A 26778-nucleotide genomic window follows, 5' to 3' on the forward strand; every position below is an offset into this window, starting at 1 on the left:
AGCGATCAAGTTCCCCCCAGGACAAAAAAGATCGTTATGACAGCTTGGTGACTCCACTCAGGAACACTTGAGAGTCAAGCCAAAAAAATTTAAACATGTGTCATCCGAATTTTTAATTTTATGGTCTTTTTTATTTTTAATTTTAATTTCTTATCTCATCTTAGGATATTATTTTTTTCTTTTCATTTTTTATATGTTATTATTTTATATTATTGCTAATTATATTGTTAATTTTATTAATAATTGATTACATTCCCTCACACATATACACATTTGCATTCATGCACGAGCTCTATACCCGGGCTCCCAAAAATATTCATTTTTAGGAGGGGGTAGAGTACCTACGCTTTCGTGAGGTTATAATGCCTCCACTTGGGCTAACGAAATACTTTCACTCAAGTTGAACCATTTCTGTCAGTAGCCTGTTATGGGTGAGGATCGAAGGCCTTACTAGTCTAAAGTGACGACAGTGAGGATCAATTTGAGAGTGTTTTAGCCTATGTTAACTACTAAACCATGCATATAGTGAAACTTAGGAAACCAACTTTAGATAGGGCCAATCCATTTTTATAGATTATACCCTGAATTGGGACACATGAAGGAATATTTATTTTAATATAATCACTAACCCTATTTTGTTTTATTTTTTTTTTTGTTTCATGATCATGCATCATTATAAACACTTCATATGGGATGTGCTTATCAATATGCCAATATTAGTAAGAAGATTTTTAGTCTTGCTTCAGAAATACCATTAGGATGTTCTCAGCTTCGAAGTTCACCATGTGTGAAGAGATCAATGTGGTGATAACTTTATCATTAGAAGCCCAAAGTAGAATGAGAGATTGTTTGAAAGAATTTGAACAAGAAATTTTGCCCAAAGAAGTCAAATTGGGACTTAAACAAAATGACATCTCTGAGTTGGTCAAGATTTGGCGTAGTGTAACAACTTCTAGGAAGATGGCTTTCGAGGAAAAATATGGTCATATTGCTTCACTGTTTGAGGTGTCCACAAAAAATCAATTGATAAGAGCTTTAATTCAGTTTTGGGATCCTGCATACAGATGTTTCATATTTAACGAAATAAATATGACCCCGACAATCAAAGAGTATACTACATTGTTATGGTTGCATCTCCTAAATCTAGATAAAATTTATTAGCGAGGTCAAAAACTTAGATCTCGAAAGAAACTTGCCTGTATGATGAAGGTCCCCACTCATAATGTAAACTCGTATATCCAAACAAAAGGCAAGAGTGATTGCATCTCGTGGGAAATCATACGTGATTACATCATCAAACACTTGGAGGATGAACGAGGCATAAGAATGATAGCTTTGGCAATTTATGGCTTGATCATTTTTTCGAAGGTCCTAGGGCACATTGAGGTATCAATGATTGACTTTCTCGAGTAGGTGGACAATAAAATCAATCATGTTCCTTCTATACTGACAAAGACCTTTAGATCATTGAATCACTGTCAAAGAAGATAAAGATGCTTCATAGGGTGTGTACAGTTACTATACATTTGGGCAAAAAGTCATTTTCAACATCCCGTGGGTAAATTTCATCCTACTTATAGTAATAAAAGTAGGCTAATTGAAGAATGCTATAATGTTGAATGGTCAGAATCAAAGACCAAGGAAGAGTGGGTATTAACTTTGCAAAATCTCACTAGTGCTCAAGTTATATTGAGAGCTTCATGGATGCCACAAGAAGCCATGTTATACAGGTGTGGTGACAAGCCATGGGTTCCACTCTTAGGACTGTGAGGAGGTATAAGTTATGCTCTAACATTGGTTCGTTGACAATTAGGGTCAGAGCAATTTGTCCCAATGACTCATGGGCTTCAAGAATTGGAATTATCTTTTGAGGAATCAAAATTTTTGGGAAAGATAAAAGAGATTATCAAATATTAGAAACAGACTAGGAGAGTAGATCGTAGAGGATATACAAACAAAGCCATACCTGAATATCTAATATAGAGAAGTCAATGGGTCATAAGCAAAGTTGGTCCTAAAGAAAACAGACCATTTCACCAAAACGACACCCATTGTGAAAATATTCTTGAGGATATAAGGATTATGAAGCATAAATTTAAGGAAGAAAAAAAATATAAGAGCTTAAAAAGAAGAGGCTTTAGCATGAGATTAATGAGTGAAAAGACAAGACTGATAAGAGTGAAGCAAAATCTCGAAGGTTTGAAAGAGAATAAGAAAAGATCTCTAAAAGCTGGCATAAATCCATTGCCACAATGACTATAGAGTTTGAAAAATCTAGAAAAAATACAGAAAAGTTTTAGTCTAATTTATTATCTAAGGAAAAAGAGCTTAGTCAATTTGTGAAAAAAAAGAAGGTACTACAAGGTCTCGTAGATGACTTGAAATAGTAAATGCATTATCGACGTGAAACCATTCAAGTTTTGAGAGAGGAACAAGATCAATTTGAACATAGAGCACAGTATTGGAAAGAAAAATATTAGTTGAAAGAATTTCAAGCCACTCGCCTAGTAGAATAGATAAGAGAAGTTAGCTTCAAAGCAAAAGACATGGCCTAAGAAGCTAAACAAGTGAAAGAAGAGGTTTACCTAGGACAGCATAGCCAACGCTTGACCAATTTGCTAGAAAATGCTTATAAGCAGTATAAGCATGTAGGGCATTTCTTTTGAAAATTTTAATATTATAATGAAAGAAGTATTTAGTGAAGTTATGATATGGGGGTTCAAGTTTAGCCTTAAAATCTTTTGCAAATATTGGATATATAATAAGCACATCTTTTGCATTCATGCATCAATTGTGTGTTTCATTTAAAAAAAAATAGCATCATAACTAAAAGAAAGAGATCTTGAAATAACAAATCTCAAGAGTTTCCTTTAACTAAATCAGGTGCAAGGATAATTAGGCCATCAAGAAAACATAGATCAAACCACTCGCCATCGTTACAATACTTGCTCACAAGTAAGAATCATGGAGGGCGAGCAAGCATCTAGAATAAAAAGGATAGAAAAAGCTCAATTTGATATGCAGGAGCAAATGATTAGGTCTTAACAAGAGTTAATAGAACAAATGACTAGGACTCAAAAAAAGACTCGAAAAGAAATGGCTACAATGATGGACATGATGAGGAAAATGACCAAAGGAAAAAGGGTTGCTGAAAAAGTAACTATTGAGAAAGAGCCTCAAGCCCAAGAAAATACCAATGATAGGGAAGATCCGTTGTATCCACCAGGATGCTCCAACCTCTCATCAAATGCATCCACAAATGACACAGCCTGAAAGGTAACCACATGCTCAGTTTAACTTACCTCCCTTCACGATTCATCCACGTAGTCAAGGACATGTTGGTTTAAATATTAGGGTAAATTATGTTGAGACCATTATGATCCCAGATTTAGATGACCTAAAAGAACAAAATAACCTAAAGAAAGGCACGTCAGAGCAATCTGACAATACAAAGGCACAATAAAAGTTAGATTTCTTGGAAGAAAGGTTGCGAGCTATTGAAGGTGTAAATATTTTTGGCACAATTGATGCTAGTGAACTCAGTCTAGTCCTAGATTTGGTAATCCCACCAAAGTTCAAAGTACCATAATTTGAAAAATATGATAGAACCAAATGCCTTCAGGCACATATCACTATGTTTTGTTGAAAAATGACTGGGCATACAAACAATGACAAGTTACTTATCCATTGTTTTCAAGATAGTCTTACTGGATCAGCTTCCATATGGTATATTCAATTAGACAGGAGTCGTATTCAGTCATGGATAGATCTGGCCAAAGAATTTATTACTCAATATAAGCATGTCATAAACATGGCTTCAGATAGAATGTCCTTGCAAAACATGAAAAAGAAAGCTAATGAAAATTTTAAAGAATATGCCTAGAGATGGCGAGATGTTGTCGTTTAGGTTTAACCTCCTCTTACTGAGAAAGAAATAACCATTTTATTCATTAATAACCTTCGAGCACTATACTATGACAGGCTCATTGGTCATGCCACAAAAAATTTTGCTGATATGGTGATTATAGGAGAAATAATAGAAAATGCCATTAAAAATTGAAAGATTGATTGAGGTGATGTTTTTAGATAAAAAAAAAAGACCATCTAAGAATAAAAAAGTAAAAGTGCAAGCTGTTATCACTGAAAAACCAAAACTGAGACTTTTTATCCCATACCACTCATATCTTGTATACCAACCTTCTTATTCAACCATTTCTAACCTTTCCTAAAACCCATACCATTACCAATCAGCGCAAACCCAGACACCTGCTTTTCAAATCAATGTTCGTCCCTGAGCACCTTTACTATGACCTTTCCCTCAGTCAAATACCACAGACTTTAATCGAAGAGAATCTTAAAATAATCGAGAGCAACAACGATTTGATCCAATTCCTATGATGTACATGAAATTTTTCCTTCAGTTATTCTAGAAATGCTTGGTGGTTCAACAACCCATAGAGCTTTTGAAACCTCTATATCCAAAGTGGTATGATCCTGAAGCTTTTTATGATTATCATTATGGAATTCAGGGCCATTCTCTAGAAAATTGTATAGCTTTCAAATGTAAGGTCCAAAGCCTGATTGATAACGAAATTTTAAATTTCACAATCAAGGTCGGACTAAGTGTGGAGGCCAATCCGTTACCTAATCATAGTGGAGGATCAATAAATGCTTTAAATAATGAGATAACTTAGAATATTAAAAGAGAAGTAAGTGAGATCAGAACCCCTATGAATGAAATATTTGCTGCCCTTATGAAAGCAAATATGATTCATCTAATACCTGAAAATTCAAATAATGAAAATTTCATATATTGTCAGATCACACTTGTGAATTTCATATAGGGATGGTTGGTCATTCACTTCAAGACTGTAAAGCATTTCAACAAGAGTTGTAGAGAATGATGGATTCTTTCTTGGTTGAATTTTATGAAAAATGTGAAGAAAGTTTAGTGAATGTTGTGATGGAAGACTCATCCAAAAGTAGGCCTTGTCGAATGAATTTTGAGCCTGTTACCATCTTCTATAAAGACAAACCGAGTGTTAAGGTTAATAAGCCAGTTCATATGAATTTTAAGCCTGTCATGATCTTTTATGATGAAAAATTGAGTGCATAAATTGGTGAACCAGTTTATACAACTATGCCAAAGGTGACAATTGAAGTCCCTAGCCTATTTTCGTACAAATCAAATAAGGCAATCCCTTGGAAATATGATTGTAATATCATATCACAAGGTTTGGATAGTGGATCTCTTCAATATGGCTCATGTGATATAAGTACAGCAAACATAACTGGCATAGCAAGCATAACTTGAAGTGGGTAGTGCTATACTCTTGAAGCACTTGAGAAAGCACAAAAAGAAAAAGCAAAGGAAAAGGAAACGAGCTTAGAAAAAGAAAATAAATTGCCCAATGATCAAGAGACTCACCCAGCCCTAATCTTATATTGAGAATGTAAAAATTTGATTACAGAAAAAAAGCTTGTGAGTTTTTGAAGCTTATTAAGTATAATGAATATAGTGTGGTAGAGCAATTAAATCGCTTACCAGCTTGAATTTCTATACTCTCGTTGTTGTTAAATTTTGAGCCTCATAGAAATACTTTGCTCAAAGTACTCAACGAGGCTTATGTAGCCCACAATATATCTGTGGAGAAACTTGATCGCATAGTGGGAAATATCATAGCAAGAAATTATATATCATTTAGTGATGATGAAATTTCACCTGGTGGTAGAGGTGATGCTAAAGCCTTACATATCTCCATAAGATACAAGGATCATACATTGGTAAAGGTGCTCATTGATAATGGATCTTCTTTGAATGTCATGCCTATGACTACACTATCTAGATTGTCAGTTGACATGTCTTACAGGAAGGTGAGTCATATGATAGTGAGGGCTTTTGATGGGACTATTGTGAAGTGATAGGCAATATCGAGCTACCAATCCAAATTGGACCATGTACTTTTGATATAGTCTTTCAAGTCATAGATATCACTCCATCCTATAGATGTGTTTTAGGACAACCATGGATTCACATAGCAGGAGCTGTTCTTTCCACTCTGCATCAAAAAGTGAAATTCATAATTGATGAAAAAGTGGTCATTATTACTGATGAAGAAAATATGTTAGTGACTAAACCCTTTATCGCATTATATGTTGAAGTAGTTGAGAAAGCTCTTGAATGTTCTTTCAGATCCTTTGAATTCGTTAATGCAACCTATGTGAGTAAAGGATCAAAAGTGCCTATTCCATGTCTATCCAAAGCTTCTAAGATGGCACTTAAAAAAGTGGTAAGGAAAGGATATCAAGTGTGGGCTGCCTTATAAAGGATACAATGACCATGGATGATGCTTAAGAAAGATGATAGGTTTGGGTTGGGGTATAAGCCAACTTGAAAAGAAAGAATGAAGTTTGTAGAAAGAGAAAAAAGAAAAAAATGGTTAACTCATTTTTGGGGATAAGAAGTAGAAACTGAAAGCCTGTTTTTTTCTCTCATTTATGAGACTTTTATCTCAGCCGATTATATCTATCCAAATATAGCAGGCAATGTTAGAAAAGAGTTTACACCATCATTAAAAGATATATTCACTAAATTTTTGATACAAATGATGGGTGAAGAAAAGAAAAACGAAGATCCAGGCTATCCATAGGTTTATCTCACTCATCCTGGTGCAGAACTGAAAAATTGGCATGTTGAAGAGCTACCGGTTGTTTTAAATTTTCTCCAAAGTAATGTGTTAAACCTAATCTAAATGCTTTTGTTAAGAGCATTAAATGTCTCATGTGTGTTTGTTTCCTCATTTTCAATTGAATAAATGACAAGCGTAGCACATTTGTCCATTTCTTTTGCCTCTTTCATTTCAATTCCTTGCATTACTATACATCATTCTACATTTCATCCATTTCACCTATTTTCAAGTATTTGAATAATGAATATGAAAATCATCATGACAATATTCCAGGATTTGATTTTAAAAATTTTGTTTATATTGGTGAACTCGATGATGAAGAGAATGTGGAGGACCATGCCATACCTCCAGAATTATTGAGATTAGTGGAACAAGAAGAGAAGCAAATCATGCCTCATTAAAAAGTCACTGAAATTGTTAATTTGAGGGATGAAAAAACTAAAAAAGAAGTTAAGATTAGTACTTTGATGTCGTTACCAATAAAACAGAAGTTGATAAAGTTACTACATGAATATGTAGATGTATTTACTTGGTCATATCAAGATATACCGAGGCTGGATACTAAAATTATAGTGCATAAGCTACCACTAAAGCCTGAATGCAAACCAATTAAATAGAAGCTGAGAAGGATGAAACTTGAAATGTTGTTGAAAATAAAAGAAGTAAAAAAGCAATTTGATGCGGGATTCTTAGAAGTGGCCAAATATCCTGAATGGGTGGCAAATATAGTCCCAGTACCCAAGAGAGATGGCAAAGTGAGAATGTGTGTTGATTACTGAGATCTAAATAAAACAAGTGCAAAAGATAATTTTTCATTGCCTCACATTGACACTCTAGTGGATAATACAGTTAGGCATTCTTTGTTTTCATTCATGGATGGATTTTCAGGCTACAATCAAATTAAAATAGCACAAAAAGATATGGAAAAGACTACTTTTGTGACATTATGGGGAACATTTTGCTACAAAGTAATACCTTTTGGTTTAAAAAATGCTAAGGCAACTTATCAAAGAGCCATGGTAACTTTATTCCATGATATGATGCACAAAAAAATAGAGGTGTATGTGGATGACATGATTGCCAAATCTCGTGAAGAAGAAAATCATGTGACTAATCTCAGAAAGCTATTTGAAAGATTAAGAAAGTTTCAGCTCAAGCTTAATCTAGCTAAATGCACTTTTGGTGCAACCTCAGAAAAATTATTGGGATTCATTGTCAGTAAGAAATGAATAGAGGTGGATCCAGATAAGATTCATGTCATCCAAGAGCTACCACCTCCACACACGTAAAAAGAAGTAAGGGGATTTTTAGGGAGATTGAATTATATTGCTCATTTCATTTCTTAACTTACAGCCAAATGTGATCCCTTATTTAAGATTTTTCGAAAACATGGGTCAAGAAATGGGATAAAGATTGTCAAATGGCATTTGAAAAAGTTAAAAAATACTTATCAAACCCATCAATATTAATGCTGCCTATCCTTGAAAGACCTTTTATCCTGTATTTGATAGTGCATGAAAAGTAATTGGGATATGTTTTAGGGCAACATGATGAAAAAGGAAGGAAAGAATAGGCCATTTATTACTTGAGCAAAAAGTTTACTGATTACGAGTCAAAGTATTCATCGTTGAAAAAGATGTGTTGTGCATTAGCTTAAACGGCTCGTCGGCTCAGACAATACATGTTGTATCATACCACTTGGCTCATTGCAAAATTAGATCCAATAAAGTACATCTTTGAAAAGCTTTCATTGTCGGAAAGAATAACAAGATGGCAAGTGTTACTTTTTGAATATGACATTGTATATGTGTCCCAAAAAGCAATCAAAAGAAGTGTTATTGCTAAATTTTTTATAGAATGTACTCATGAAGATTATGTGCCTATGACATTTGATTTTTCAGATGAAGACTTAATGTTTAGACTACACATAGATAAAGAAGAGCATAATGAAGACATATGAAAGATGTATTTTGATGGTGCATCAAATGCTTTGGGGCACGGTATATGAGTAGTTTTGATATCTCCAAAAGGGGATTACAGCTCAATTCTTGCAAAACTAAATTTTGATTGCACTAATAATGTGGCAGAATATGAAGCATGTGTTCTGGGTCTCCAAACAGCTCTTGAAAGGAAAGCCCATGTATTGAAAGTTTATAGAGACTCTACCTTGGTCATATACCAATTACAAGGAAAATGGGAAACCAGAGACCCAAAGATGATTTTATACCAAAAGTATATATCAAAATTGATCACAAAATTTAAAAGTATTTGGTTTTATCATTTACCCCGAGAAGAGAATCAGATGGCTGATGCTTTGGCCACATTGGCAGCATTGTTCAAATTAAATGAAAATGTTGAAATCCAAACCATCAAATTAAGCTTGCAAGAGAAATCAGCTCACTGCTCAAATGTTGAAGAAGGAGTTGATGGAAAACCATGGTATTTTGATATATTACAATATGTTAAGTATCAATAGTACCCAGAGCATATATCAGAGAATGATAAGAGAACTTTGAGAAGATTGGTAATGGGTTTCTCTTTAGAGGGAGAAATTTTATATAAGAGAAGTCAAGACCAAATACTATTGAGATGTGTAAATGCTGCTGAAGCCAAAAAGTTGCTAGAAGAAATTCATGGAGGTGTTTGTGGAACTCATGCAAATGGTCACATGATAACTAAACAAATAATGAGAGTAAGATACTATTGGTTGTCAATGGAAAAAGATTGCATTGACTATGCTAGAAAATGCCACAAATGTCAAATTTATGCAAACAAAATTCAAGTTCCTCCAACATCTTTGCATGTTATGTCAACACCTTGACCTTTCTCTATATGGGGAATGGATGTGATAGGGCCCATTACACCAAAATCCTCAAATGGACATCGATTCATTTTAGTGGTGATTGATTACTTCATAAAATGGATAGAGGCAGCTTCGTATGTTAATGTGACAAGAATGGTGGTTTGCAAATTTATCAAGAAAGAGATAATATGTCAATATGGCCTTCCAGAAAGGATCATTTTAAATAATGCTCTTAATTTGAATAATAAAATGATGATTGAGGTCTATGCTTAGTTTAAAATCAAACACCATAAATCCGTGCCATATCATCCAAAGATGAATGGGATAGTTGAAGTAGCCAATAAAAACATAAAAAGAATTGTTAAAAAGATGACAGATGTGTATAGAGATTGGCATGAAAAGCTATCATTTGCATTACATGCTTATCAAACTTTGATTTGTACATCTACAGGAGCTACACCATTTTCATTGGTATATGGAATGGAGGCAGTGTTGCCTATTGAAGTTGAAATTCCTTCATTGTGCATTCTTATGAAAGTTGAGTTAGAAGAAGCTAAATGGGTTCGTGCTCGATATGAACAATTGAATCTCATTGAGGAAAAGAGATTAGCTGCACTTTACCATGGCCAATTGTATCAAAGAAGAATAATGTGAGCTCATGATAAGAAAGTTCACCCACGACAATTTCGAGAGGGAAAATTAGTTTTGAAGAAAATTCTTCCTAACCAACAAGATCCTCAAGAAAAAAATATTTTTAATTAGGAAGGATCATATGTTGTGAAAAAAACCTTTTCTGGTGGGGCACTGATTTTGGCAAGAATGGATGGAGATGATTTGCCAAATCCAGTCAATGTTGATGCAATAAAAAAGTATTATGCTTAAAAAAAAAAGCAAAATAAGTTGAAAAGATATCTAAGTTAAAAACCTGAAAGGGCAGCTTAGATAAAAAATAAAAGGGATAGTGAATGGAGTGGCTCAATTCTCAATATATGCCAAAAGATCTCATTGGTTTTGGGTTTGCTTGGTTTACTGCATTTTTGAAAAAATCAAAGGCACCAATTAGGAGTCTTCAAAAAAGAATCCATGATGAATTAGTTCATGATGATATAAATATTTGTTATATGATTACTTGTAGTCCTTGTTCTATCCTTTTGATAATGCATGAAGCACTTCTCCTTTTTACCAAAATAAAATACCATTTTGTTTATCATTCCTTTTGTCCCTCTCATTAAAAAAAAAAAAAGAGAAATGTGTAATGTGTTGTAATTGTTTGAAATTCAAAAGATGATGAAGGAATAACAATGACCATAAAAGACACACACATTACTTTGAAAGAGATTTAAAATGATGAGAGAAATAGCAAGGAACAAAGGTTAATGAGAAAAGTGGCCTATAGGTCATAAAGTGGTTGACATGGAATATGGGATATGAAGAGAAATATTTTTCATCGAAACTTAATCAGCTGTGGGAATGCATGGGATTCAAGAGAAGAAAAAAAAAACAAAACTTGAGAAATTTTGAAGGTTAAAAGAAAATGACAATGAAAAAAAAAGATGGTTTTTTCATTTGCATAATAAGTGCATTTGCATCATGATCATCATTTTTTGCATGGCATTGCAAAAACATGTAAATGTCATTCAAGCATTCATGTGATATGACAGATGTATGGGTCTAGGACAATCTAAGACTAACAAAAAAAAAGTCAAAAGCAAGAAAGATATGAACCCTCTATTTAGATAAATCTTTCAGATACCTTTGCCTCTCAGCTTTTTGCATTTAAAGTTTATTGCCTTTGGTTAAAGGAGTTTTTGGATTTAAAGTTTGTTGCCTCTGGTTAGAGGAGCTTTTCAACATTTAAAGTTTGTTGCCTTTGGTTAAAGGAGCTCTTGAATTTAAAGTTATTGAGCCTCTACTGAGAGGAGCTTTTTCCAAATGGATTTTTAAAGTTGTCGAGCTTTTGCTAAGATGAGTTTTTTTCAAATAGATCTTTAAAGTTGTTGAGCCTCTACTGAAAGAAGCTTGTTTTTAAGATAAAATTTTAAAGTTGTTGAGCCTCTGCTTTTTTCAAATTTTAAAATTTCAAAAGTTATCGAGCTTTAAGTGAGAGGAGCATTCTCGATTTGATGAGAAAAACTTTCTAAGTAGTTCATGTTAAAAAAAAATAAAAAAAATATATCCTTTTGGATTTCAGACAAAATTACTGTCTTCCCTATTCCTGATTCCCAGCAATGTGCAAAGAGAGGCAGCTGTAGACACCAAATTTGTCCAAATTTTAATTCTTGGGCTATTGGGTCAAGACCTGATATTAATTCAATTGGGCTTTAGGCCTGATTTCAATTCCACTAAGCCCAAAATCTGATTTTGATTGGGCCTGAAGCCCATTTTATTTAAAAGAACAACTTGTCTTTTATTATTATTATTTTAAATTAAACAAAAATACCAAAATACAAAATATCAAAAAAATACAAAATACAAAAAAAAAACAAAACAAATAAAATAAAAAAAGAGGGATGGCAGTGGTGCCTTCCCCGGCACCACTGCCACCATGCCCTATCCACCATACCCATCCCTCTCTCATACCCTGTAAATTTTACCCTAGCTATCCTAATTAGTGTGCCCTACTACCCAATAAGACAAGAAGAAATTAAAGGGGTGCGGAGCTCATGCTCGCACCCTATGTCGAGCCCTATGCCACCTACTCAGGCACAGGGCATGGTCAAAGCTCTATAAATAGAGCCCCTGGCCAAACCTAACAAAAAGGGGGAGAGAGGGATGCTCTAAAAACAAAAAAAAAAAACACTACCAAAAAAAATAAACACAAAAAATATAGTCATCCCCGTAGGGAGGAACCCAGCGCTAAAAGCCTCTGCAAAAAAAATCAGTTTAAAAAAAAAAAGGAAGTAAAAAAAAAGAGAGTTTAACCGAAACCTCAAAAGCAGATCTAAGTTGCTTGGGCTTCTTTTCAGTGGAAAGGAGGTTGGATCTGCATTCAGGGGATCGAAGGGAGCATTTTAGGAGATTTTGGAATTTTTCAACATTGGCGACGGCGGTCGAAGCTCGTTGCTAGCAAGGACCACGACAATCGTCATGATGGATGGCCACCAGCCCCATATTAGCCTAAAAAAAATGAGGATTTTTTTTCCGGCAAAAGGGGGAGAAAATGAGAAAAGAAAATTTTTTGACATTTATAAAAGTGCCAGAACCAAAATGATGCTATTTTATTAAAAGGTCAAAACGACGTCATTTTGAGCCTTGAGGATCCGTTCGTCAACCAGCGATTCGACCCAGAGTTCATGCACCCGACCCACGACCCGCTTTTCCATCAGCTTTTGACTGGTCTGGTTGAACCGAAACCAAACTGCTGAATCGAACCGTTGAACGTGATCGAACCACCGGACTGAACCGCTCGTTGGTTCAAGTAAAAAAAAAAATATTTTTTAGATTTTTTTATATATTATTTTTTTATTTTAATTATTATTCTTAATATTTATACATGTTAAAATGATTAAATTTACCAAAATAAATTTTTGTTGTTTTATATTAATAATTAATAAAAAATATATAATAAATATATAGTAAAAATTTGTGATAATTTTTTTATTTAAAATAAATCTTATAAAATAAAAAATAAAAAATGAAAAAATAATAATAATTGATATTTTGAACATTTTAAAAAATATATATATAGAAAATTGAAAGAGTTCAATTTTCTTTGACATAAGTAAAAATATAAATATTTAGATTTCTTCGGTGAGTCGGGATAATTTAAAAAATTTTTTAATAAAAATAACTAATAAATAATAAAGAGTTTTTTTAAAAAAATAATCATAATAAAAAAATCAATTCCTTTAATTAAAAAAATGATTTTATTTAAGATCTGATCAAAAAGTTGAGATGATTCTAAAACTTGCTCAAATTTTTTTACGATTTCATCGAAGAGAATAATCGTAAAATTTGTTTAATAAATTTTGAAAATTCACCAAAGAGTTGAGATGTTTCTAATTTTTTAAAAAAGAAAAATAAATAAATAAAATATATTATGACGAGATTTCAAGAATTTTATGAATGGTCAATTTTCTTGAAATATTTTCCAAACATTTCCTCTATAAATTATGCCAAAGTGTTGGAGAATTTATATATATAAATAATAATAATACTAATTTTTCAAAAAAAAATATTTTAAAATAAATTTCAGGAAATTAAATTTAAATTAAAAAAATCATATTATCAAAATTAAAGGATTACACATGTTTAATTGGTACCATTTTTCGAACAGGCGACGTGAGGGTGTTAATACCTTCCTCACTCGTAACCGTACTCCCGGACTTAAACCTGATTTCGCAGACCTAAACCTTTTTCTTTTTAGTAATTCTTAATTAATTTTAAGATTTTCACTAAAATATGATATTTTGGGTGACCAATCACACCCTATAAAAAAAGATTGGTGGTGACTCTGAAAATTTTCACCAAATCCAGCGATCGAGTCTCCACAGGACGAAAAAGATCGTTATGACAGTTATATTAATATTATTTTTAAAAAATAATTTTTTAAAAAATAGATAAACATCAAAAAAATATTTTTATTAATTCATCCAAATATATAAAAAAAAATTGAGCTATTAATTCATCAACAAAGGGCTATTAATTGAGCTCTGTAATGCAGGTTGTTGTTTTTCCTCTTGCTGGCTTGTTAAATTTGATGTTCTAAAAATTTAACTTTATTTCTTCTTTTCCCTCATTTTACTACCTTTTGCACTTTTACCTAATAAAGGAGACTAATTTGAAGCTAACACACCATTGTGATATTGAAAAATTCATATTCTAGCCTTGAAGTTCTTGTATGGTTTGTCATGTACTCATGTTAGGCTGTAAATGCTGCATTTTTTTTTAATTTACTCTTTTAAAAACAACTATATAAATCAATTAAAGAAAATATTTTTTGGCAAATTACAATGCTGCTGGGATTCAGCGAAATTCAAGTTTGGATTGAAAATCTACACAACGCATCCAACACTATTATGTGGCTTTCTGGGGCAGGTCGCTTTCATGCTTTTGAAATAGCGCATAACATGGACCGTAATTCAACAGGAAGGGATTTTCGACAGTTTAAAACTTTGCTCCTTGAGCGGCTTGAACGTGTAAGAATTAAGATTGAAGCTTATCATCCAAATACAAATTTAAAATTTTCATTTTTGGTTGTTTTTTCACATTCATTTAGAGCACAGGAGCTAAAGCTATTGTCAGTATGTTCAGTCAGTATGCTATCAGATGCCTTGGTTCTCATGTGCATCACTCTTCCTTTTCTCCAATGACCTTCTGTACATACAGTCTTTGAACTTCACCAAGCCATTCTCTGCACAATAATCCCTGAATTCCTGTTTTTTCCCCATAATTATTTTCGTGGATAATGCTATTTGGGTCTTTATCCTGCTCAATGTAGTAAATATTCCTGTTATTAGATCTGATTTTTCATTCTATCTTATTTTTTTACTTTCTATTGTTTCATTTGTGAGACAAATGCAATTTTGAATGGAGTGGATTTGTGTGTGTATGTATATGTATCAACTAATTTATTCCCCATTTGTAAGACAAATACAATACTGAATGGCGTGTTTATGTGCGTGTATGTATATATGTCAACTAATTTATTCCCTATTTTACCTATAATTTTACTGCTCTTCTACATGCCATATGTACTCATTGCATTCTTATACTTTTTTTAATAACAGTTTTGCTTTCTTGTCCTCGTTTTTTATTCCAGCCTAACCAAGTTGTCCACCTTTAATTAAAATCTTATGTTTCTCACCTCATCTTCATACTCTCGTTAGAATAGCACAGACATAATAATCTATCTAATCCATTTTGATATTTAATTCTAGTGTTTAGCTTTCTTAAGTATGTTTACACAATTTATGTTAATCTATCTTGTTATTTCTAGAATTTCTCACCATTTTATTGTGCTATACATGTAGAAGAAATGTCAATAAGCTTGTTTTAGTTAAATGTGTATGCTGTGCTTGTTTCATTGTTGGTCTCTGATTACTACCTTGTAGAGAAGCAAGAGAGGAGTGGACAATGTGACTGACTGAATTAATCCTAGAACCCCCTGACTGGAGAAAAGGATGAGGTATTTATAGTGTCATTGAAGGTTGCATCCTCCAATCAGAAGGGGGAATGTCAATAAAACTAACCAACAAGAGAAAATTGTGAATTTGGAGCAACAACATGGTACCAAGGATAAGGGTTTGTTTATATGTGCTTTGCTGAAAAGGTTAATGATTAGTCCCTCAGTAGAACCACCCTAAGCCCTCAAGCCAAATCTCTTTAAATCATCCCTTCATGTGAGGTTACATTCGGATGCTGCTACTATTCTTTTTCCTCTTTATTTTTTTGGCTCTTTTTCTATTTTCCTTTTTTCCTTTCATCTTCTTCGTTAATCTCTTCTCCATTCTTTCTGTCTCATTTCTAGCCATTGTCGTACTGGCTCACCGTCGGAGTAGTCAACCAACAAAAAAAAGCCAGCAAAAGCTTTAGGCTTCAGAAACTTCATAATAGAGAAAGAGAACGAAGAAAGCCATCAGTAGGGTTTGTAGAGCCACTTCTCTTCATTCACATAATTCTCCTTTCCTTTCTTAAGTTTTTTTTTTTTTTTTTTAATTTTGAAGTTTGTGGAGCTAAAGCTTTGTAGAGACTTTAGAACATTCTATTTTACGTTTTTCTAACCTTAAACAATTTTTTTATAAAATATTTGTAAGGTTTAAAATATAATTTTGTCTTTTATTAATATTAAAATAAAAAAATGTTGTAGCCTAATTAAGTGCCAAATGCTAGAGACTACTTTTGAATATAGATGACAATTGTTACAATCAAACCGTCGTCCATTTGTATATAGATGAAGTTTATAAAAATAGCTATCTTCTATGTAACATAAATAAATAACATGTGATATTTATAAATAACATTCATTTGGTTTTGATTTGATATTTTCATTGATTATATTTTAAAATATAGATGATAATTGTTATTATTTAATTGTCTGTCTATTTTTATATAGGCAACGTTTATAAAAACAATTATCATCTATATAGTATATATAAATAACGTACACATGATATTTATAAATAACATTCATCTGATCTTAGTCTGATAATGCTTTTGACTACTTTTTAAATATAGATAACGGCCGTTATAATCTAATCATTGTCTATTTCTATATAGACGTCGTTCATAAAAAAATAAAAATGTCATCATTTATATAGTATAAATAAGTAACATGTGACATTAATAAATAATATTTATTTGATTTTGACTTAATATTACCTTTGACGATACATAAATAATATGTGACATTCATAAAATAATTTATTTAATATTTTCATAATATATTTGTTTAACATATGCATAACTTATTTATTTAACATTTTATTAATATACTTATTTATTTATTTAACTTACAAGCAATTTAATTAAATTAATTTATATATTTGTGTATCTTGTTAATTCAATCAATTAAGTATGCAAAATACTGAATTTCTTAATACAAAATTCTATAATAGACGAGTTTGTTAATAACAATAATTATTTATTTAAATATAGATGACAGCTGTTATTAACAAACGTTATCTATTGATTTTGAATGGACATTATTTTAGTAGTTTATTAGACATTTGGCAACGATTTTATTTAAAAAATGAAGTATGCAAAATTTTTAATAGTAGATTACATTTTTCAGAAACAAAATAGAAATTATTCGGAAGACGAATGGAACATTTATCTGTCCTCAAGAATCATATCACTTTAAGGTTTAAAAGGTGATTTCATCCTTTGTTAATTAATAATAAAATAAAAATATTGTGACCTATTTAAGTGAGAAATGCCATTCAATAAGAGCCCAGCAAGAGTCAACACGAATTTAAATTGATGGAGACTACTTTCTATGTATTTTAAAGATATTTTCTTGTTACTTACAGCATTTGAATGAAGAAATACAATGATTTTCTTACATTATTATTTCTTTTATTTTTTCATATTATTAAAACAAAAACACAATAGCACAATAAAATAAAATAAATTGTAAAGGAGAAATGATTAAAAAAAGTATTCGAGCAAAAATTTAATAATCATTTAAGTTTTTAATATTTTATTGTAATCAATTAAATTTTAAATTGTTTATTTTTGATCATTTAAATATTTAAATATCTATTTTCATTTAATTGAATTTTTAAACATTTATTTTCACTCAAATTAAATCCGTGATTGGTCAAAAATGGGTGTTGAGACTAACTAATTTTTATTTAATAAGGATTCAATTGATGAAAGTAAATGTTTAAGGAGTTAATTGATTACCATAAAATAATAGAGATTGGAATGATTATTAAATTTTTGTTTAAGAAAATTTTTTGACTCTTGCCAATTTTAAAAAATGAGTAGAGATCCATTTAAATTAGTGTAAGTCTTACATTTTTGTGAACTTTTAAATCAAAATTAAGTTCATGATTAATTTTAATAAAAATAATAATTTTAACTATTTTGATCTAAAGATCTCAAAAAATGTAAAAGAATTTCTTCTAAAAAATATATATTTTAAAGTTACAAAACATTTAAATAATATTGAATTAATTTTCTTCTAACTTAGAAATGAGTCACCCCAATTTCAAATACTCTCTTTCCCTGTTCCACTTTCCAACCCCATATCACATTGCGCTTCATTAGCTTGTTGATTTAAAGTGTTAACTGTTTTTTAGAGTCTTAAAAATATTTTTTTTCTGTTTTTGAACACTAAATACTTTTAATTCTTTCATTATATTTTAAATTATTTTTAATGATTTTTTATTGTTTATGGCATTAAAAATCATGAAATAAATATATCATTTTTTTTTTTTTTTGAAACTAGCTAGAGGACAATAAAACGTTGGACATAGAGGGCTCATTTCAAACGAGGTGGACCAAAAAACTATTGATTTGTCAATTTTAGAGAGTTGGTCGAGATAAATATCATTAATGTTTAGAAGCTCTCAACTTTGGAGAGAGCACCAAGCGATTTTTTTATAATTTATTTTTTTTTTTATAAATTGTCGCAGTTTAAAGATAAAAAAAATTATAAATATTATAATTTAAAAATTAATTTATTAAATATAATTTTTTTAAAAAATATTACAACATAAAGTAATTAAATTAACTTACATTTTCATTATAATTCATTGTTTGATCAATCTAACACGAATTAAATTAATAAGTCTCCAATTTCCCAACCGAATAGCCCAAAGGATTGAAAATAAGCTTCTCCAATTTTCATGTTGAGTATTGAGAAGTAATAAACTGAAGAAATAGTGATTCTTTTGCAAAAAGGGCATCACCCCATATTTAATTCCCTACCACTTAAATGGACAAAATCTCTCACTAGAAAGAACAAAATATGTCAAAAATATGATAAATAGATTTACAAACATAGATTTTATCCAAATGCATCTAGGTTGCAATTTCTAGAACAGATACCTTTCCCAAGTGCAGGTCCTGTACTAACAATCGAAACTAAGCCTACGTTTGGATTGAGATAAAGGGAGAGAAAAGAAAAGAATGAAAAAAAAAAAAACAAATGAAAATGAGGAATTTTTTTTCTTTTTTGTATATGACATAAATAAAAATAAAGAAAAGGAATGTATACTTAGCTCCTTTTGGTTTCCTTCAACTTTCTTCATTTTTTAATTACCTCAAATTGAGAAAAAAGGAAGAGAAAGGAAAAGAATAAAATTTTTAAAATATAAAATGACTATTATATTCTTATTAATTTCTTTAAATTATAAAGTGTATGATTTTGAACTCTAATTCTTATTAATTTCTTTAAATTATAAAGTGTATGATTTTGAACTCTAAAATTAAATTAAAATACAAAATATCATTTAACAATAAATTTATTGTCTCCAATTTTTTTTCTTATTTTTGTGAATTTCATAAATTTTATTGATGACTATTTTTATGAATAAATAAAAAAATTGAAAACATGAAATGCGATAAACACAAACTTGTAAATGTTATAGTAAAAACAAAGATTATCAAAAGTTATAATTGAAAAAAATAATGTAATAAATCATTTCATTCCCTTTTCATTATTTAACCAAACAATGTTGTTAACATTCCTTTGCTTTGCTTTCTTCTATTAATTTTATTTATCCAAATAAATGGTACATATATTATTTCCTTTCCTTTAAAAAAACCTTCTCTTCCTTTACTTTTCTTTTCTTTCTTTTACTAATATTTATCCAAACATAACATAAGTGATTTATCACGTAAATAAAATCATAACAGTTAACAAGCAAGAAGAACCTAACAAATTTGAATTTTAAATTATCTTGAGTGTTCAATTTAAAATTAATTAATATTATGTTAAGAGATTAATTTAAATATAAAATTACAAGAAAAAAAATCAATCAATAAAAAATAACACCACTGAAACATTTTGTGATGATAAATGAAAGTAAGATCAATTGAAGTCAATTATTTGGTAAGAATTTAATAACCGATTAGTCAAGCTCTTGGCTAAGATTTCCACAACAATTTTTTTTTCTTGTTTTATGAAGAATATTTAGGAGTAAAGGCCCCGCCAAATATGGCACATTCCAACCCAGTATATATGTCATGGGCCGAGAGTCAACCTCCAAGCTCGTACATCTCTAGGATCTAGGTATACACTTATCTAACATCCTAGATCAGTCTAACAGTCACAGTTTTACACTCATGTAAAGTATTGTCTGGCTCTAGCTCCTCTGGCCTCATGATACCTCTCTGATCTCACGGTTTTAACTTACAAAAGATACCTCACAAAAAAAAGATAGTGTAAACCCTTTTATACTCTAATAACCCCCCTTTCGTATCTGATATGAGATTGAAGTACTTTATCTACTCCTCTTAGAGCACTTAACATGACATATACATCAAGCTAGAACTCTTTTTGATTGGTGGCATACTTATTGAAAATTTTAACCAAATTTTTTAAAATTGTTTTTGAATTAAAAAGTACTCCAAAGGAGCTTTGAAATATTAATTTTAACCACAAATTGCATTAATAATCATCACTAACACAATTTTTGTTAGTAGGTCAATCGCATTTAATAAAAAAAATTAATAACGATTTTATCTTTCTTATATAACAATTGAGTTTTCAGACTTACATGATATAACAGTAATTGTTGAAGATATCTTCAACTACATAAGATCTGAGAGCCAATTAATTTGAATTATGAATTAATTAACATAATTTTTAAGACATGATTTTTGTAACTTTCATCCTTTGAAATGAGTTAATCCACTTAAATTAGAGTAAAGGATAATCAATTAGATCATTTCAGTCAAAAAGAATAATTGAATTGATGGGTCCTTTTGAAACTGAAACAGAGTGATTTAATAATCTTAAATATAAAATTAAAAATGTAATGAATTTAAGAAAAATTGAACTTAAAGAACAAGGAATAAAGAAACCTTCATTTTTTAATTTTTCATAAACTCACTAGAGGACAGTAAAAATTTGGAAAGAGTTCATTTCAAGCTTAGTGGACCAAAAAACTATTGACTTGTCAATTTGCCATTTCAAGCTCTTGGCTAAGATTTTCACAACTATTTTTTTTATATGAATAATAATTAAGAGATAGGACCCCGTCAAGCAAGGCACAATCCTCCCAGTGTATACGTTGCTCTAGACGCGACACAATGTCTTATTCATGTACAATTTTCTTTACCCATCACGTACTTGATTTAAAAATCTTAGCCAAGTTCTTTAAATTTGTTTTTGAATTAAAAAGTACTCCAACCTTTTTTAAATATTGAATTTAACCATAAATTGTATTAATTATCATTGCTAATACAATCCTGGTCTGTTCTCCCTTTCTCCAGATTTGAAGCTGAAAATTCAGTGGTCAATTTACTAGAGATGAAGATTGATGATCGACTTCCCGTAAAAAAGGAAAAGAAAAAAAAAAGAATGAATGACAATTGAACAACTTCTAGAGCTCGATCCAGCGGTAGCTCTGGTATGTTCTAACTTACCAAATTTTATTTCATCATGCATCTTGATTATTAAAAACACATGATTCTTAGAAATTTCATATCACTCTCTAATGCAGACAGTAAAAGATGCACATGTGAAGCCCGGATACACGATATAGATGTTTTGAATGGTTGGTTCTATAACTTCTGCAAACAGTGCAACAGAACGCTCATATCATGTTATAGCAAATTCTGGTGTTCAGACCACCATGAAAAGTACCCTCACTTGGGTATATTCCCAACCATATATTGTTTCCCACAAATATATTACAAAAGAAATTATACTGTAACTAGCTACATAAGTGGCTTCAGTAGCAAGCTAGGCATAAAATTATAAAACTTTATAGAGGACAAAATGAAATGCACGATCACTAGTTTACTCTATATTTAAGCTAATTTCATTCGTAGCATCAAGTGATGTAGTTGGCTCATCAATTGGATTATCGCCACCATGATCCTTAGTTGATGCATCAAAAGGAAACTGAAAAGGTCTTGGAGGGATTTCAAGCAATTCAGTATCAGTTTCGAGCATCTCCAATACTTTTGACATTGAAGGACGATTAGGAGGCTTCATTTGTATACACCAAAAAGCTACTACTAACATCTTCCTCAAAATTGTCTACTCATTATCCGTAACATCTCCCAATTCTATTTCCTCTCCTTGCTCAAATCGATCATATATCCATGATGGGAAGTATATCTGACTTGATTGTTCAGCAAATGCATTCAAATTTTTCCTTCTTCCCACAATTTCCATTAATAGCATCCCGAAACTATAAACATCAGCCTTATATGAGATGCCTCCAATGTTTTTGTAGACCAATTCGGGAGCAATATATCCCAGTGTACCTCGTGCTGCAGTAAGAGAAACAATACTATCATCTACTGAATACAATTTTGCCAGACCAAAATCTGAAACTTTTGGGTTGAAATTCTCATCTAGAAGAATATTATGAGGCTTGATATCAAAATGTAAAATTTGCATGTCACATCCTCGATGTAAATAGTCAATTCCTCGAGCAACTCCAAGCACAATATCAAGCATTTTCTGCCAGCTTAAACTGATCTTATTTTCTCCGGTAAATATGATTTTATCTAAGGAACCATTTGGCATGAAATCATATACAAGAGCTTGCTTTGACCCCTCAACACAAAACCCAATAAGTTTGGCAATGTTGACATGGTGAATCCTCCCAATTGTTGCAACTTCATTAATGAAATCTTGCCCATTAGCTTTTGATTTGCCCAACATCTTTACTGCCACAAGATGGTTGCTACGAAGTTTTCCTTTAAACACTGAACCATAACCCCCTTCTCCTAATTTATCTTTGAAACCACTTGTTATTCTTTTTATTTCATAGTAAGAATACCTAATAGGTATAAAGTTATTTTGACTTTGAAGGAACTCTTCAATTGTATCATCTGCGGATAAGTGTCTTCTTCGTAATTTGTATGTAACAACCGCAATCAAGATAGATATCCCAAGCAACATTCTTGCTAAGGCAATTCCTCCTTTTCAAGAAAAAAATGTAAACATATTAGTATTTTTCAATGAAAGGCATTAGTGTCCAAGAAAATAAAAGCATGGGAACCTTAATTTTAACAGTAATCTTGAAGCACAAACACAAAATTGTAGACATATTGAATAAACTTTAACATGGAGGGAAAATGAACAAATCAGAAAATATTGAAATGAGCATCCAAAACATAACCTTCAAACTACACAATTGAAACTAAATTACGATAAAAGAAACACCAAAAGATGCAAATGAACCCAAAAAAGAATTGATAAAGTCAAGTGCTGAAATCCACTAATTCACCATAACAGGATTTATGGTCATCACTTATAGTCGACTCAACAATTTTGGAGGATGTCTATTCCACTCTCTAATATCACCAAATCTCTAACAGGACTGGTATCAAACTATAACTTATTTAGACAAAAAAAAACTAGGTAACCATCTTCTAATGGTCCAAGTTTTGATTGGTAGACATTATAGAAAAAAGAATTAGAAGTTAAGGCAGGTTCTTCAAAATTTTGCTTTGAAATGTTGTCAACACTGTAACACTCAGGATTTGAGTTAAACTGTTCCTTAACACTGTCTTTTAACAAACTCTCATCCTTCGAACTATTGACAATATTTACTAAATTCATAGTTGTGCTATGTTCTGTAAATTTTTTGAAAAAAAGATTGTTAATTTTTTTCTTCCCTTGCACTTTCAACCACATTAAATGTGGTAATTAGACCAATGAGTATCAACATACATTTTGGATACTATCAAAATTTTTAAAAAGTGAGACTCATTGTAAGAATGATCTTAAGAGAATTGGAAAAAGCATTGAAATTAAATGTAAACTTGTACGATCTAAAAGGTTTGTTTAGTTCTTTTTTGTTAAATTTGAGGACTTTGATTTATATATGCAAATGCAAATATAAAGCTAAAACTTAAATATACCTGTTATTGCAAGACACAAAATATATGTACCTGCAACAAAATACCAATACAAAAATAAAATGTAATTATTTCAATAAAGGAACAAAAATATATAGCAAATCCAAGAAGAGATTACTAATGAATTCCAGGGAGCATACGTCTAGGAGGATTATAAGAATTGTAGGATACATGATGACCCTTAAAAAGGAAATGTACAAAGCTGTCCACATAATTTCTCAATGCATATCTCAAATCTGACAATCTGAATTTTTAACACATCAAATTAAAACTAATAATAGTGATATAAAAGAAAACTGACAATTTAAAGAGGATAAAGAAATGTAAAAAACAAAAAAATCAACAGATAAAACATTATATTTTGTAGTATCTTATTCTTACGTGTAGTGAAAGATACTAAAGATGAATTTGTCATTGTATAGTTGACTATTAGAATACAGTATGGAAATGAATTCGAACTTCTCTATTTAAACATCAATTTGATTTTAATTTTATATTTCCAAATCACAATTTTCAAATAACGCTAGCATAACCAAGGAGCTAATTTTTATTAGAGAAAATTGCACTTATGTAATGAAATAGAAATAAATTAATGGTCAGTATGGTTTTTTGAAAAATAATTAATGTTTGATGTAATGGTTTTTTCTTAATGTAATCCTGAAAATGTTAATTACTACCAACCGTACAAAAAGAACCCACCCAATACCAAAAATACCCTTAATTTTTGTTTATATTTTCTCTCCTTTTTATCTTTTTTTTTTTTTAAACCCGCCCTTGCTGGTGCCAGTTGGCCCTTGACCGATGAGCAGGAGGGTGGAAAGAGAAGAAAAAGAAAAGAAAAAGACATTGTGATCTTGACAGCAGAATGCCTCATTACATTTAAAATATAAAAATTGCATATTCATTGCTTCAAATAATATTTATTTTAAAAAATCAGTGATAATTTATTATGTTGGAATATTCAAATACCCCTAACTGAAATTTTTTAAATTTAATTATTAATCTAAATTCCTATCAAGAACAGTTATCAATTTTTTCTAAAACGGAACTAAAATGCACAAAAAAATCTTATTCTTACCTGTAGTGAAAGTTATTAAAGATAAATTTGTCATTGTATAGTTGACTACTAGAATATGGCATTGAAACAAATTCAAAATTTTCGATTTAAACAACAATTTGATTTTTATTTTAGTTTTTCGAATCACGAGTTTCAAATAATGTTAGCAGAACCAAGGCACTACTTTTTATTAGAGAAAATTGCACTTAGGTATTGAAATAGAAATAAATTAACGGGCTGTGTAGTTTATTGAAAAATAAGTAATGTTTGATGAAATGATTTTTTTAATGTAATCATAAAAATGTTAATCACTATCAACTACTGTAATAAAAAAAAACCAACGAAGTACCAAAATTACCCTTAATTTTTTTTTTTATACTTTTCCCTTTTATTCATTTTTTCTTTTCCAAATCCTTCCTTGTCCGTACCAGTTGGCCGTTGATCGAAGAGGAAGAAAGTTGGAAGAGAGAAGAAAAGAAAAGGTCAATTTTATCTTGACAATAAAATACCTCATTACACTCGAAATATATGAATTACATTCATTACGTCATATAATATTGTTTTAAAAAGAAAACACTAATCATTTATTATATTGCAATCGTCTGATACACCTAACTGTAATTTTTTAATTTAATTATTAGTCTAAATTCCTATCAAGAACAGTTATCAATCTTTTCTAAAATAGATCTCAAATGCACAAAAAAACTTACATCTGTCGGATTAATGAATCCTCGCGCCATGCGTGGAAGTTGTCGAATACCCATACCAGTTCATAGCCCTGTAATAGCTGTTCATAAATATCCGAAGTAGACAGACCTGTAATATTCCCAAGCATGATTGGAACCTCGGCTATGACTATGCAAGATGGATTGAAATCGGACGGCCGGGTGTTTTCATCTAAAAAATAAAAGTAGGAAGGCGGATGGGAATAGCTATTGGAGCAACGACAGGCATTGACGTATAGAGAAGATTTCATTGCGGTTGTGCAATTTACTAGATGCATAACACTAGAAGGATAATTTAAACCAACATATAGTTCGACTGTTGAATTTAAATTCCAAGAATCAAATAGATATCTAGTAATATCACGAGGAAGGGAGCAATTGTCTCTGCTCATTCTCTCATGTTCCTCCATAACCATAGCTCGTATTGTTTGGTTTTCATAAGAGATCTTTTGAACGTACAATTTCCCCTCAACCAACACAAAAGTGGTGCGATTGTTGTTATCGCATTCCAGTTCCAGGTTATGGTAACCACACTCGGGAGGCTGGCTTTTTAATCGGAAAGGGAAATTGACGGTAACGTTTCCACAATAAGAAGAGCCACAATCTTTAGGAATTGGAAGTTCAGCGATGCAAGAATCAGGGAATGATAGAAATAAAGAAAGGGCCATGAGCCAAAACAATGAAAGTTGTGCTTTTACCATCCTAAAGTTTTGGTGATGAAGAACCAGATTTAAGTCCAAGGAAATATATAAGCATAGAAATGGTATTTTTTCATAACGGGAAGAAACTCATGTTTTTAAAATCACTTTGGTTAAAGTGAGGGAAGACTTTAACGACTTTGGCAATACGAATTAAAGAAAGGTAAATGCATATCCAAGTTGATTGACCCGTCAAGTGCTTTAAACCATTTTAATTATTATTCAATTAAAATCAACAATATGCACGTAAAAACAATTTTATATTTGATATATTATTATTATATAAATTTTATATTCTATTATTGTATTATAT

The 26778-nt window shown here is 31.0% G+C and overlaps 1 long non-coding RNA gene and 1 pseudogene across 1 annotated transcript in view; one reads left to right on the forward strand and one right to left on the reverse strand.

The window, feature by feature from the left end:
• LOC149511622 (uncharacterized) overlaps positions 1 to 21742 on the forward strand; it is a 53470-nt gene extending 31728 nt beyond the window's left edge. The window contains exons 2-4 of the long non-coding RNA XR_016333756.1: positions 14530 to 14630; positions 21379 to 21515; positions 21609 to 21742. This is a non-coding gene — a long non-coding RNA (uncharacterized LOC149511622). The remainder of the gene's footprint in view (positions 1 to 14529; positions 14631 to 21378; positions 21516 to 21608) is intronic.
• Positions 21743 to 21851: 109 nt separating this feature from the next.
• On the reverse strand, positions 21852 to 26521 carry LOC111275992 (rust resistance kinase Lr10-like; annotated as a pseudogene).
• Between the last annotated feature and the right edge of the window lie 257 nt (positions 26522 to 26778).

This window comes from Durio zibethinus, chromosome 25, assembly GCF_047325235.1.
Source record: "Durio zibethinus cultivar Kanyao isolate XHJ-2024 chromosome 25, ASM4732523v1, whole genome shotgun sequence".
Lineage (NCBI taxonomy): Eukaryota > Viridiplantae > Streptophyta > Magnoliopsida > Malvales > Malvaceae > Durio > Durio zibethinus.